The following is a 16434-nucleotide window of genomic DNA, read 5'->3' on the forward strand; positions in this document are numbered from 1 at the left end:
TATTCATTAAATTTTGACTAAAAGTCGGAACTTAGATTATGTTGCATTAGCTTCATAAAGATGGTGAGGTAGAGATGGGGGCAGTGAGGGTAAAGGCAGATGAAAGTGCTGACGGAAGAAGATACTTTGACTTTGGGTGGTGGGCGTGCAAGGTAAACATACAGATCATGTGTCATAGAAATGTATAGACTCTTATTAACCTGTTAACACTTGAAGCCTGTAGAATCTTATTGACCAATGTTTTCCCAGTAAAGTTAATAAAGGTAAATATAAAATAAAATGCAAGGAAAGAAAAAACGGAATTGCTTGTTTAAGATTTCTAACTAAAGGAAGTTTATCTTCATCTAAAAAAAGAAGATAGTGTCCTCATGTAATTTATGACAATTTGATAATCTAAATATGCATAGTAATCTACTTTAGACATAGTATTTCATAAATATCTTCTGAATACCATATGTATCTATTTTTAGTATTTTCTGTTTGAATTTTGAAACCTCCAAATTTACAAAGAATAACATCATATACGCACACACATACACACACACCAGTCACTGAAGTTAATCAAAAAACCCTGCAAGTTCTCTGAGACAGAACAGGGCTCACTTTTTCATCTCACTGCATTGATACAATCCTGTCCCAAGGAAGATTCTCTCTCTCACTGTAAAACTAATTTTTATGCAATATCTCCTTTCCAGAGACCACATTTTATTTCTGGTTACTGGATAATGCATAAGATCTGCAGAGAAAAGGGAATTTTAAGACAGAACCATGTTAATAATAAAATATTGGCATACTAAATTACTTTGAATAGGAAGAAAGATAAGAATAAAAGGTGAGATTGAAAAGTAAGAAGTATAAATTTGGCTCAACAGTGCTTACAATTTATTTTGGTCAGATTATAAAAGAAAGTATTGGTCTTAGTACGTTATCGATAGTTTTATCTAACATACATCTTCCATGTTGTAAATTGATGATGTTAATATTATTCATCCAGAGAGAGTTTGAGTGGACTTTTTTTTTAAAAGATTTTATTTATTTATCTTTAGAAGGGAAGGAGAGAAGGAGAGAAGTATCAATGTATGGTTGCCTCTCGTGAGTCCCCCGCTGGGAACTGGCCTGCAACCCAGGCATGTGGCCTGACTGGGAATCGAACCGCGATCGTGTGGTCTGCAGGCCCGCACTCAATCCACCGAGCTACGCCAGCCAGGGCTGAGTGGACTTTTAAAAATGACATTTTTATCCATACATGCAGAGCGTGGGGCTGGTGACATCTAAGAGTACTTCGAGAGAAATCCAGAAGGGAGTAGTAATAAGAGAGAGGAAAGTTACTGAAAAAGATAGGACAGAGCAACACATGAGCAGAGCAGATGCCGGATTTTTATTGCTAGTTTATTATTTTACTGTGTTCTTTTAAAATCTACTGAACATACCATCCCATTAGTCACGTACAAGAGGAATTGTAGGTGTTTGTAGTTATATTTAATTCTGCACTTTTAGCCAGGAGTTAGACAATTTCTTACTGTCATGGACCGACTTCTGGTGAAACGTGGAGGATGGAATTCCCCAAGGTGATAGCACAGAGGAACTTATGGGGTGGGTTTGGGTTAATTAGCATGAGTGAACTTGTTTCCTGAACGGCGATAACAGGTGAGCAGGGCATGACCTGACTGTCCAGCTTCACATCACGGACACACACGCACACGTACCAGCTTCCCAGCTTTATGCTTTAGTCAGAGCAGTTACATATTCCCTTTTCGTATTGTTTATATTAGCATTCTATAATTTCATTTTAGAAAGGGGTTTTACGACTATTTTTTTTAAAACCATACCTTGAATGTAGTAAAAGTATATAAAGTTTGGTTTGGTATTTTTATAAATTCAGTTAAATAATGGAAAAATCATATTCCTGTTATAGTACGTTACTATTCTCATCAGTGGTCATTTTCTATGAAGACACTGATTTCTGCATAGAAAAGCCTCCAGTTCATATTATTCTTACTAAAGTTTAATGTTTTTTTATAATCTTTAAGCACCTCTGGGGTCTGTGAACTGAGCTCATTTTTGATAACAATTTAACACTTAACATTAATATTGATAAGAAAACTTTAAACATTTTTGGTGAATATGTAGTTACTATGAATTAAGGTCCATTTTATTAAATAGCAAAAAAAGAATATTAATTGATTAAAAATGAACTTTCAATACTATTTTCATATACTTGTTCAACAGAACCTCACATCACATGGTCCCATTTATAGCAAACAATTGTTACTTTATGTAATATGTGTGCATGTAGGCATTTTAATCATTAACTGCAACTTTTTGACAGCATTATTGAAGTAAAGTTGATATTTAATAAACTGCATATTAAAGCATATGGTTCAGTATGTTTTATAGGCACACGAATATAGCCCTGAAATTATACTACAATCAAGATAAGAAACATATGTCACAACCAAACATTTACCGGTGCTCCTTTGTTATATAATCATTTCTTCCCCCAAACACAAAACAGCTACCAATCTGATTTCTGTTGCTGAAAATTGATTGGTATTTTCTAGAATGTTGTATCAATAGAATCATACAGTATGCATTATTTGGGCTTCTTTCACTCAGCAGAATTATCGTGAGCTCCATCCATGTGGTTACTTGCATCTGTACTTGTTTGAGTGGATGTACAGCTACATAACTCCCCTGGTGGGTCATTCTCTCCGCTCAGCTGTTACAAATCCAGCTGCTCTAACTATTTGTGCACGTCTTTGGGTGCCTGTGTTTTCATTCCTCGTGGGTGAATACACAGGAGTGAAGTGTCTGGATTCCATGGCATGTACATGTTTGCCATGTTAAGGAACACATGCACATTTTTTTAATCTAATTTCCCCTCTGGGTTTGCTTCCACCACTTGTGCTGATCCCACTGATCGGGACAGGTCTGTGTCGAAACAACAGGAAGCACTTGCTGTGAGCCAGGTTCCCAACCACTCGAGTCTGATCACGTCTTCAACAAGGATCATTCACTTACTTCTACAAACAGGCCTTTTAGTTTTGAGACTTAAAAATCTCTTTATAGAGAGAACGTAATTCTTACTCAGGGTTTGCCCAAATATTTGTTTTGTGGCATTCTGGCATTCTCTTTTATTTCTAAGATGCCAATTCAAGCTACTTTATTTTGCTAGTATAGGCAAATTTTATGTCTCATAAAGCAAACTTCAATCCAGCAACCATGAATAATATATGCAAAAGTCTAATATAGATCTGAATTACTGTCTTAGAGTGCAACATGTCCTCAGCAATATGGAACTACTTTTTTTTTTTTTTTTAGTTTAGTAAAATAGGAGTGTCAGGTTTGGACATCCTATTTAGCCTTACTACATAATATCTGTGGCTGGAACACAGCAGGCAGTTTTTTGCTTTATTATTGTGCCCGAGATTACTTTGCAAATCTAGACAGATGAATTTGGTTAGGGCCATTGATATACCTGACTACCGAACAATTTATGGAAGTAAAAGATTTCCTGCAGGTTAAAAATAATCCCCACTGGAAAATCAAAACACAACTTTCCCTCAAAATCTTTGTTAAAGAACACTTTTATAAAATCATTTTTCAGGACACTGAAAGTGTTATACATGAAATAATGGAGCAACTGCTTTTACAGATCTGCAGAGTTACAAAGGAGACCAGGCAACCTGGTGGATGAGCATGGCGCTGAGTGAGGGGAATTTCTCTGTCTTTGCTCACACAGTCTTCTTTCGTGTTTGCTCTGATCATGAAGATGCACGCTGCAATTGTCCCTTCACCTTGTAATCTTTGGTCTGTGTCTACATCAGCTTAAATATGGTGCCACATTAATAGACCTATTGCGATGTGACAAGGCCAGCTTTGCTTCCCTGCAGTAAGTTGCGCAATTTTGTTGACATGCTGACAAAGGACATGCTGGCACGTCCTTGAGGTGGTGCATTCATCCTTAAGCAGATTTTTGTAGCACTCATTGCTTGTCCTCCCCATGATAAAAGTCATAATGTATATATATATTACGTATATTATATATACATAATATATATATTATATATATTATTGTATATATATATATACAATATATATATTGTAAAAACCTAGAAACAAATAAATTATAAAAAAGACAAGGTATAATATTCCACAACTCTCTTTTTCATATACATATACAGTATGTTTTCTATAATTAAAATATGTGTATATACATATATATGTATGTATGCATTCAGTTAAAAGTGTATTAAGTGTACTTCTGCCATTAGAAAATCTCTGAGACTCTTATTTTAACATCTATAAAATAGCTTTTCTAAAACATTAGTATATTTAATACTAGGTCACCCTCTTTAGCTGTCTGTTCTAAGAATAAGAACACAAATCCACATATTCAAAGTTTATTTGGCACAGATTTTAATGGGGAAGGTGAGACTTCTGCACTCAAACAGAGCAGAGTTTGTCTGATACTCATGGTGACAGTGTTCACACCCACAGGTGGAAGGTCAAGGTGTGTTTTCAGTCATCTGTCGCCACCACTGCTGCTGCTGTTGCTACTGTTACTGCTGCCACCACCATCATCGCCCCGCCTCTAATACTACTGCTATTTATCATTGGTATTATTATTATTATTACATTGTCTCCAGCAACAGCACACCTCGCACTCATAGAGCAATGACAGCAATTGACCTGCCACAATGCTCAATGGCGTCATCAATTACATCACTGCCTATGAAGGGCCCTCGCATTGTTCTAAACAGTCCTGGATAAAACAAGTGCCGAGAGCTGTTTCTCACCCCCTGAGACGTTAGTCATCCAGGGGGGACTGGGGATCTAGGACTGTGTGGATCACTTCAAAAGAAGGGTGTCCTGCTAATCCCAAGGTTTTTTTAAAAGAAATACTATCTTTCCTCAGACATTGTATCTAAACCTGCAATAGATTTATAAAGTGAATGGTTCATTGAAGGGTATTTTATAAATCATTTAGTTTTATCCTTTCATTTACTTCTGAAGAAGCTGAGCTATGAACAAGTGAAATACTTGTTTGAGGTCTTAAGCTATTTTCTAATTGTATTTTTCCATTACCACTCATCCCCCTTAAACTCCACACCCCCTGCAGTCACCACACTGTTCCTCTGTGCCTGTGAGTCCTTTTTCCTTTTTGCTCAATCCCTCCACCCACCGAATTCCGCCCACCATGGCTGCCATCCTGCTCTCCATCTATGATTCTGTCTCTAATTTGCTTGTTAGTTCAAGTTGTTCATTAGATTCCACATATAAGTGGAATCATATGGTATTTGTCTTTACATGATTGACTTATTTCACTTAGTATAATGTCTCCCAGGTCCATCCATGCTGTTGCAAAGAGTAACATTTTCTTCTCAGCCATGTTTATGGCTGAGTAGTATTCCATTGTGTAAATGTCCCATAATTGTTATATCCTCTCATCTACTGATGGACACTTGGGCTGCTTCCATAGCTTGGGAATTACAGATAATGCTCCACTGAACACAGGGTGCTTATATTCTTTTGAGTGAGTGTTTCAGTTTTCTTCAGTTAAATTCCCAGAAGTCAGAATCACTGGGTCGCAAGGCAGATCCATTTTTATTTATTTTTTATTTTTTATTTTTTTAAGTATTTTATTTATTTATTTTTAGAAAGAGGAGAAGGGAAAGAGAAAGTGGGAGAGGAACATCAATGTGTGGTTGTCTCTCATGTGTCCCCTACTGAGGACCTGGCCTGCAGTCCAGGCATGTGCCCTGACTGGGAATTGAACCAGCCACCCTTTGCTTCACAGGCCCGTGCTCAATCCACTGAGCTACACCAGCCAGGGCCCCATTTTTATTTTTTGAGGAATCTCTTTGTGCCTTTCCACAGTGGCTGCACCAGTCTGCATTCCCACCAAGAGTGCAGAAGTGTTCCCCGTTCTCCACGTCCTCGCCAGGGCTCGTTTATTCATGTATTGATGATGGCCATTCTGGTCAGTGCGAGATGACACATACAATGGAGTTAAAATAGTTTATTTAATAAATGGTATTAAGAAAATTGGACAGATACATGCAGAAAAATAAAACTAGGCCGCCTTCTTATACCACACACAAGAATAAATTCAAACTGAATAAAAAACTTAAATGTTAGACCTGAAACCAGAACTTTACTAGAAGAAAACATAGGCAGTAAAATCTCAGACAGTGCTTGTAGCAATATTTTTTTTCCTGATATATCTTCTCAGGCAAGGGAAATAAGAGAAAAATAAACAAATAGGACCAAATTAAACTAAAAAGTTTTTGCGTGACAAAAGAAACCATTAACAAAATAAAGGCAACCCTCTGAATGGGAGAAAATATTCACTGATACATTGAATAAGGGGTTCATGTCCAAAATTTATAAAGAATTGATACAACTCAACACTAAAAAAAACATACAATCCAATTTAAAAATGGGCAAAGGACCTAAATAGACACTTCTCCAAAGAGGACATACTGGTGGCCAATAGACATGAAAAGATGCTCAATGTCACTAATATCAGAGATATGCAAATTAAAACCACAATGAGATTACAAGTTTTTCAGGGCAGCATTTGACCTAGTGCCCAGTTAAACAGTCTTTATATTATGTTCCAACATAGTTCTTGCCTTAATGAAGGAACTGTTGCAAGTTACTTACCTTAGGTTTTCTGCTTATAATTTGGAAACAGGAAATAAGCTCACAGCTCTGTCCAAAACACATTGAATAGTTTTGCTGATTAGTATAGCCTAATTCATACAAAACTTTAAAAAGAAAAGCATAACTTGAGAGCACTTCTTTTCACAGAGCCATTGGCACACTCTTCCTCATTCTGAGGCCCAAACTGAAATCACCTCAAGCCTTGTATAACTTAAAACCAGGGTGCCAGTCTGTGAAATAAGCAAAATAGCCTTTAGTTTGGTTTTCCAAGACAATATATCCTTTAAGGTAGGTGGTCCCATGTTTGCTGAGGTCCAGAAATTGTATCTGGGATGGGAAAGGGAAGATTAATGACGAATCTGGTGTTGTGCTTGCTGATCAAAGGCCCAAAATTCCTGGCCCGCCTTGCTCTAGGGCTATATTCATGCTGTTTGAAGTTCACTTTTCTACACTTGTGAGTTTTAACTGCTTAACTCCCACACTTAGCATGCCCTTGTGACCACGGAGCCACACTGTTCAGAGATAAGCACTGGGCCCCACCCTGCACTAGCCCTCTATTAGCTGTGTGATGTTGGACAGGTTCTATAAAGCTCAGTTTCCTCAGCTATGGAATGAAAATGACAACAATTTACCTCTCCAGGTTTACTGGTAACATTGAATAAGAAAAGAAATGGGGAATGTTTTGGCGGAATTGATCATGAATTCTATTAAGACATCAATTTAAAATGGTTACCTCACTTTTCTGTTTAAAAAAAGTGTCAAGATCCTGATTTGGGTCTGGCTATTTATGATATTTGAACTTTCCAAAAATATGCTTTCATCCAAATCCTGTTCTTCATGGTTTCATTAATCTTTCACATCTTTATTTAAACCTCAAGCCGGAATACTCCCTATGACAGTTTTCATGAATTAGACATGCCGTCCTGGGAATCAGAGCTAGATCAGCGAGTCATTACTGGGGAATAGGTGCTGTGATATCGAAAGGCCACTTTCATTGGTGACCCTCTTGCTGATGTGCTGTGTGCTTTTCTAAAGCCGTCGGCCTCATCGGTGCCTTAGGAGCAGAGGCGTGATTGCCCACAGCCCTTCTGATAGAGGGACTGTGGCTACAATGTAATCTCCCCTGTGTGATTCTATCATTGCTTCAGTCCTTAGACCGGCCTTATACAAACGTAAGTGATTATAATGATCACCCTTATGATACGCATCATAATCCAGACTCAACCGTAGGGCATCAAATGATTGGCTATTTGATGGCTGTTCGCCTAGGTAGGTTTTGAAGCAGCAAACTTACAGAAACTTATTTTATAAAAAATACATGAATCACTAAGAATCAGGGTTACATCTCCTGTGACAATTATGTCCTACAGGCTCAGGATTTATCTGCCCAGATTGTCATCTTTGACTCCATGTTTTATCACATCCTTTTGTACATAATAGATACATTATTTTCTTTTACTTTAGGGTATATGTATTTTTTACATTCTGCAACTTAACTCTGTCAAACTATATTTCAATTGCTGTAGCTTGTAAGGGTTGTAATACTCACCCAGGCACCTTAGTTTCATCATATGGAATAATTCATGTGGTATTATATTCTCACATACTGGAAGAGAAGAAAGAAATGACTTGTGAAACATACAATGAGACAGGTACCTAGAGGGAGTATTGAATTGTTTTTTGAAAGATTATAAGAAAATCTATCAATATCTATTGTGGCAAATAGTAATATATGTTTTTGTTTGCATTTTTATTAATGTTCTTATCTACTTTCTTATAGTCATTCACTAAATGTGACCTTTATTGAGCACCTAGTATCTGCTGGACAACGAGTTAGTCACTCAAGTTACAAAACTGTGAACAATACTAGAAGCCTTCTCCTTGTGAGAATGAGAAGGTGCATTTATTGGGAAATTAATCATATTTCTAATGAACATGATAGACTGGAATAAGTTATGTTTCAATCAACTGAACTCAACATTTTTACCAGCTTTTCCCTAATACTGAGATCTCCTAGTACTAGGAACATTTCATCCAAATTAATGTTATGTCAAAACATGAACTCATAAAATCCTAAAACTCAAAGGACTTGAAGAAAAATATTAAATCTTACCTAATTCTGATCTCTCTTTTAAATAAAAAAATAGGAGATTTCCCTAAGCATGAAATTAATTGGTGGCAAAGTTAGAATGAAAACCCAGGTGTTCCAACTTGCACTAATCTACTCTCTGACACAAACCTAACAACTTCCTGGCAGTATAAGGAATGCCTTCTCAGTTTTCCTTGGGGTACTTCCTGTTTATTCCCATCTTCTGCCTGGCATTTTTAAGGAAACATCTCTGCATCTCACCATTCAGTCTCAGTCTCAAACCTTCTAACTCTGGAGAATGTCTTTTATTTCTATCTGATAGCCTTATCTTTTATCTCTATTGAGGGAAAGAATTGTTTTATTGGTGTGAAGATGTCCAGTATCTACAATAATAGCCTGTTTATATACATAAAAAGACACTCAAATACGAAAGTCAAGATGGCTTCACTTGATTTTTCTAACATCTTTATTATCGATCAAGCAAACTTGGACTATCACTGCGTATCTCTTAATAATAATAATAATAATGAACATAATAATTTCTTTATGGCAAGTAAATTTATTTAAAAAAATCAATGAAAACAGCTTAATAAATGATGGTGTTCTTGCTGCAATCAAGTTTGAAATTTTATGTTCCTAGGTCTTTGGTATTGTCTTTCAATGTTTGGTTAAGACTAAAATGATTAAAGAGTGCCCTCTTCTGTTGAGTAACCATAATGGTATTATATGGGGTATGAATTTCTGTCCATGGATTCAGATGTACAAGAAAAAATTGCTCTTTATTTTTATTTTTCCTAAAGCAACTAAGTTTTATCTTCGCTGATCAATTCAAACATAGTTCCTGAGCCTCCCCCTCTCCCCCACCACCTGTGTTGTGACCGGTGAGCCATGGGTCTACAGCGGTAGTTCTCAAAGAGGGTGTTTCTGTTCCTCCCCAACATTTGGAAATGTTGAGAGATATTTTGGACAGTCATGTCTTGGGATGATTCTACTACCAGTGGGGAGTAGAGGCTAGGGGTCATGCTAAACCTTCCAAAATATTAGAGGCAGCCTCTTTTAACCAAAATGATTCAGAGCAAGTTTTCAATAGTGCCAAAGCTGGGAAGCTTCTAGATTTAGGCAATATTCAGGCACCTGAGAGAACCACCAGTCATTTGTCATTTTCTTACACTGATTATCAATGAGAAGCTCACTGGGCTAGCACATGTAGCTCTTTAGGGTTTACTAATTGCTGTTTCAATGAAAAATTTGTGACAAAGGACCCTGATGAGATTTGAAACTGGTCAGGTTTGGTAGATGGCATTTACTCTGAAATTTTTTATATCTACACTGCATTGCTAATGAAATATATACATGCCTCCCTCATCTTCCAAGTCAACAAATTTTGAGCTTGTGAAAAATCTCTGCTCAGAATCTATTGTCTCCAATTTTCATAGGCTTTATATTGGATTAGCTAGCAAAAAGTCTGTGTAGTTTTTTCTGCAAAATAAAAGACACATTTTTCATTTTCACCAACAACTTTATTGGTTTGAATATTTTGAGTATGTTGGCTATCTCCTGCTATTGGCTTCTAGTGGGTAGAGGCCAAGGGTGCTGCTAAACATCTTCCAAGGCATGAGACAGCCCCACAGCAAAGAATTATTTGGCTAAAATGTTAAAAGTAGTGAGAAAGTTTGCAAACCACTTTTGACATATTCAATCAGTCACAGTACCTTCTCCACACACAACACAAATCTTTTTGTGTTTGTTACAGCTGCATTTTTACTTTTCTTGAAATAATAAAGCATAATATGCCAAAATGTTGTATATTATCCTTCATTTTAATATAAAAATGGCTGCACAAAAATTCCCCAATTTTGATTTTTTAATACACGCTGATATAACAGCTGTCACAATACAGTCTAACAACATTGTTTCAAATGAAGTGAAAGACGACTAAGTCCTAGTAGAGCCATCATACAGAAAAAACTAAATGAACTTTTTGGCCAACACAATAAAAGGTCCAGGAATCTTTACCTCAAACGTTAACTTAGTTAAGGAATAATTTAATCAACACCCACTGAAGGCAGAAGAGAAAGGGTTAAACATTACCCCCAGCTCAGAAATATTCTTATGACCTTCTTGTGATTTTTGTTATAAAAATAATTCATTTCACTATCCAGTTAGGAAATTTTATTGAGCACACAGTATATGCTGTCTCGGGTGCTCGAAGTGATAAACAACCCTATTTCTATGGAAGTTATATTCTAATGGGGCAAGACCAAAACATACGTTCTTTCAAAAAAGGGGAAAAGGAAAAAATTAAAACTGGATTGTAATCATGATAAGAGACCCAAAAGAAAACATATGAAGGGATGAAATAAAATGAAGTGGGGGAGAGGGTTACCTTTAGATAGACTGGCTAGGGAAGACTGGTTAGGGCTGAGCTCCCATGAGGAGAAGGATCCAGCGTGTGAAAGCCGTAGGAAGAATGTGCATTACAGGAGAGCAGTGGATAAAAAGAGCCAAAGAGCTTGAGGTAGAAAAAATAGGGCATTTTGAGGAGTAGAAAAGAGGCAAATGCATCAGGAATGTTGCTGGTTTCGAAGCATTCAGAATGAGAGAGCGCCAGTTTGTTGGGCAAAGGTGTATGTATTCAGGGGCAGCATTTCTGAATTTTCTATTACTTTAAGCAGTATTATTGATATAACCACTCCTATTTTTTAAAGTATTTTAATTCTGCCTCTCTACTTTGACATTTAAAAATCACCCTCTGTCATCAGCTCAGCTCTGAAGATCTCACTGAACATGTGATGCCAGCCTCCTGCTTCGGAAGACTCTCCATTGCGTCCTTCCTAACAGCTTCTCTGAGTGTTATCCATCGTGACATTGCTATGGTGGTTATTTGATTCAGTAAAGCCAGTGACAGATAGTCAGAAAAGTATAATGTAAGATTAAATCATGTGTATGATTTAAAATTCAATGGTAATTCTGAGAGGAAAACACCAAATATGACTATGGTGTCCTAAAATTTCTTTTCTTTCCTTCCCCTTCCCTTCCCTTCTTCCCCTTTTCTTCCCCTTCCCCTCCCTTCTTCCCCTTTCCTTCCCCGTCCCTTCCCCTTCCCTTCCCTTCCCTTCCCTTCCCTTCCCTTCCCTTCCCTTCCCTTCCCTTCCCTTCCCTTCCCTTCCCTTCCCTTCCCTTCCCTTCCCTTCCCTTTCCTTCTTTCATTTCCCTATGTAGTGACCACTGCTTTTTTTCTGCTTTCAATATTAAACATTTGTAAAGTCTGTGCAAATAAATTTTTAGTTGTAATGATATTACCTACCTGTCTCACTGGGGATTCTAAAGGATTTAATTTTATAGAAAACATCGAGCTCCACAATATCAATGCAGTCATTTCTATCTCAGTAATATCACCAATTTACTGTGACACTGAAGTTTTACGTTCACTACTGTCTATTGAAGTCCTATTTTCTATAGAAAAAACCTCAGCCTAAATATTTTCAACTTCTATACTTTTCTTGGCCTCTTTTGCATAAATACACTGAGATCTTCTAAAAACTGTAATCATGAACAGTATTAGAGCATCAGTATGTTCTAGTTACTGAGGAATTTTCCAGTCCATCCTGTCATCTTGCCCTTATAATAACCCTGAGAACTGAGTAGTATTTCTGCCAGTTGACAGGTGAGGAAACCAAGCTTATTTCAAATCACTTTGAGCTCCCTCGGCTTCACAATAAGGAAGAGTTAAAATAGCAAAAATACAAAACAGTTTTTCTGAATTCTGGTATAAGAAATAAATGAGTAATTACTAAGTTTACTAACACTATTTCCAGAAACGATTGGATGTCTTTTTCTTGATCTTGTCTAGAGACAGTTCAACTTAGAGGAGTTAATTTGCCACATTCCTGAGAATCTATGTTAGAGTGAATCTTTGCAGGGGCCAAGGTAATAAATACTTTTATTCTAACATGTGATTAAATCAGATCAAGGAACATCTTTACTTGGGATTTAGGAGAACACAGTGCATGTGGAGTTTTACTAAATCCTGTTTAGCACAATGACCTCATCGTGGACCTCCAATCAGGCGAATGTAACTGTGGACAACTAGAAAGTACCATATCAATCCCCAATAATAAATTTGGGCTACAGTAAAGGTGTCCAAATTTCCACAGAACTTTTATCAGAAACTATAAAATCTTGTGATGGGATTGAGGGCAGGAGATTAAAGAAAGAGGAGAAAAATCAATAAACAGTAAGGAACAAATCTTCTGAACCCCACCTATATCTGTGGGCCAGGCTCTTACTTAAAGCATGTTGGTACAATTTAATATCAAAACAAACTTCAGGATAAGGTTTGTTGTCCAAAATGTGGTACTAAGTAAACCAACACTTAGATGGTTAAATAAATTTTTGAAGTCCCATAATGACTAATTGAAGAGCCAGAATTCAAACTCAAGTCTGTGTTTCTCAACAATACAGGTAGCATCTTTCTACCACATGACCCTGCCTCTAAGGGGGTCTCCCCTCCCCCAGAACAAAAATTGATTGGAAACACACACACGCCCTCCACCCACATACCCTTAACCTACTGAAGTCACCAGATGAGTAAAAACAAACTGTTTTTTATTTAATTTTTAATTACAGTTTACATTCAATATTATGCTGTATTAGTTTCAAGAGTACAGCATAGGGGTTAAACAGTCATCTATACTCTACGAAGTGCCCCCTGATATTTCCAGTAAGTGTGCAACTTAGGTAGCCCATCCTCCCTCCTGTTTTAAAAAAATATTTGCTCTTTCTATTATTTGTCTTTAGTCCTGAAGGGATTAATATATCATTTAATACATAAGTAAAGTATTCCTCTCTTAGCTTCTACTTAAACTGTACTATTATACATTTGACTTTCTTTTTCAATGCCATCCAGCTGCTGGCCTTATAGAATGCAGAACGCTGCCAGCAAGTGATTTGAACACTCCCCTCGTTCTGTTCACGAAAAGAAGAGGCCAGTTGTGGTGGTTCAGCAAGAAAACTCAGAGTTAAAGACAAAGAAAAGCATGGAAATCTGGGCACAAACAGGAGGCTTTTCTCTTCCTGCAGTTACACCACCCAGAGTGATACTCGTGACTTCTCAGAGCAGCCATGGTTCTTAGTTTCTCTTAAATAGCTTTATGTTGGGGGCGAATAAAATATTGCAATCAATAATGAAGCTTTCTGTCACTACATCATAGAGTATGACCCAAGTAATAAATATGAGACATTTATAAGACAGAGATCACAGTAGGGTCACCAGACAGCCTTCAGTTATAAAACAGAGCCCAAGAGAGAGAGTTTGGTCCAGTGAATTTATTCAGATGTCACGGGGGCTGGCGATGTGTCGAGGAGGGAAATTGCAAAGATCCTTTCTCAAGCATACTGTGGGATGGGTACACAGAAATGGATAGTAATAAATAAACGACTGCGTAGAAGTTCCCTAGTGGTGGACTAAGAAGAAACAGTAAATTGCCCTGCGACCCCAGCTACATTTAATTGAAACTACATTTAGTGGCAATAAAGAGGGACTGCATATCGAGATCAATATGCATGTAACAATTACTCAGCATATTGGAGGCCTTGGTAAAAGAGGGATGTTAATATCCTATTATAGGAGTAAAGTGAAATAAATGGAAAGAGTGGGATGATGCTTAAGGCATGTGTTAGAAAACAAAGATTGTGCTAGTTAAAGATCCATGGGATGAGGAAAAGATCTCAGACCATTAGTGGTTATGAAATCAGTGCTGTTGCTCCACAGTATGAACTGATCATTGCGTTTCCATTTCTGAGAAAGGAAAGCTCTTCCCTGCTCTGGGAATCAGCAAAGACCCGGTGTGCAGTGCAAGGCTGGAGGGAAGCCAGATCTGGTCTCAGAAGGCAGGTGGTGCCTCTCTCCAGGTCTTTAGCAGTCAGGGGCATATAAAAGACCTTCCACTTTGCTCTTGTTTTTCATGACATAAATGTTTATATTTTAGATTTCTTACCAGGCAGGGCTTTGTAGCAAAGGAGCCACTATTTAAAGTTGAGACTGTAAACTAAGACAAATATTAAGTGAATTCTTATTAAGTACTTTTACTTGCTTCTGCAATAAAGACTGATATCTTTAAATTATTGCCCCATTGAGATGAAGGGAATAAAAACCTTGAACTAGAAATAACACCATAAAACAAAAACAGTTTACTTTGGAATATGGAAGATGGAAGAACAGCAAAGGTATGTCTAGTATTAGTTAAAACAAGTATGAGAACAAGTATCTGTTGTTGCTGTTCTATATTTTCTTTTGCTCATCTCCACCTGTCTTTTGGGTATCACTGATAATTTTGCTTCATTCATTCCAAAGCACCTATGTGCTAGGTGGTGGTGATGTGATAGTAAACAGGGCAGACCCAGCCTTTACCTCACGGAGTAGACAGTTCAGTAACTGGCTGCCTAATTCAACAAACAGCGACACAGTGCAGTATGCACTGTGGTATGCAGTATGGTTAGCATTACGATAGTGGGAGTTGGGGGGTTGGGAAGGGCGTGGCAGAGGAGCTCCCCTCAGTCTGGGGAGTTCCCGAGCAAGACACCTCTGAACAAAGAGGTGTTTAAGTTAAAAGCGGAAAAAAGGTGGAAGGAAGTTAACTCTTGATAACAGAAGCTGGAGTTCATGTTAAATTATGTATTCAATTCTTAGAAAATTTCATTTCTCAATAATTTGTGGCATTTTGATGTTCTATGGCTTTAATGATAATTATTCCATTAATCTATAAATACCTTGGTTTGTGATAATCACACGCTGTTTAATGAAATTGCTGCTCGCTCAAAAAAAATTCCTTCTGATCAGTTTTGCCTTCTTTCCTTTCAAAACGTATTAAGATATGAATATGAAAGTAACAAATGAACAAATGGGGTAAACAAACCAAAACACATAGTCGCAGACAACAGTCTGGTGGTTACCAGAGAAAAAGGGAGGTGGGGGTTAGGACTGCAAAGCGTGAAGGGGGTCAGATATGGTGGAAAAGGTGATTTGGCTTTTGGTGGTAAACACAGTGCAATATACATCCTGTATTCTACAACTGTACACTTGAATCCTATATAATTTTGTTAACTGATGTCACCCCAATAAACATCACTAGAAATTTATTAGGATATAGTTCATACACCATTAATTTAGACCTTTTACAGTGTGAACGTCAGCGTTTTTGGTGTATTCACAGCATTGTGCGGCCACTACCACCATCTCATTTCTGAACATCGTCATCCCAAAGAGAAACCACATACTGTTGGCAACAGGGCCCACTCCCTCCTCACCCACTCCTTCCTCTGAGAGCCACTAATCAAAGTTTTGTCTCTATAAATTTGCCTAACTGTCCATATCATGTAAATGAAGTCATATCATATGTAGTCATATCATGTAAATGAAGTCATATCATGTAAATGAAGTCATATCATATGTAATCTTTTGTGATTGACTTCTTTCACTTAGCATAATATTTTCAAGTTTCACCCATGTTGCAGCATGTATCAGGACTTCATTCCTTTTGATGGCCCCAAAATATCCTATCAATTGAATTTACTACATTTTGTTCCTCCATTTATCAGTAGATATGTGTTTGACTTGTTTCCACTTCTTGGCTAATATGATTGATTAGCTGCCACGAACATTCATTTACAAGTTT

At 37.3% G+C, this 16434-nt stretch overlaps 1 protein-coding gene across 1 annotated transcript in view; it reads left to right on the forward strand.

The window, feature by feature from the left end:
* CTNNA3 (catenin alpha 3) overlaps nucleotides 1-16434 on the forward strand; it is a 1522505-nt gene that overhangs the window by 1362062 nt on the left and 144009 nt on the right. The gene's annotated exons all lie outside the window — the stretch shown is intronic.

This window comes from Sturnira hondurensis, unplaced genomic scaffold (assembly GCF_014824575.4).
Source record: "Sturnira hondurensis isolate 20B ecotype Veracruz unplaced genomic scaffold, ASM1482457v3 Scaffold0014302, whole genome shotgun sequence".
Taxonomy (NCBI): Eukaryota; Metazoa; Chordata; class Mammalia; order Chiroptera; family Phyllostomidae; genus Sturnira; species Sturnira hondurensis.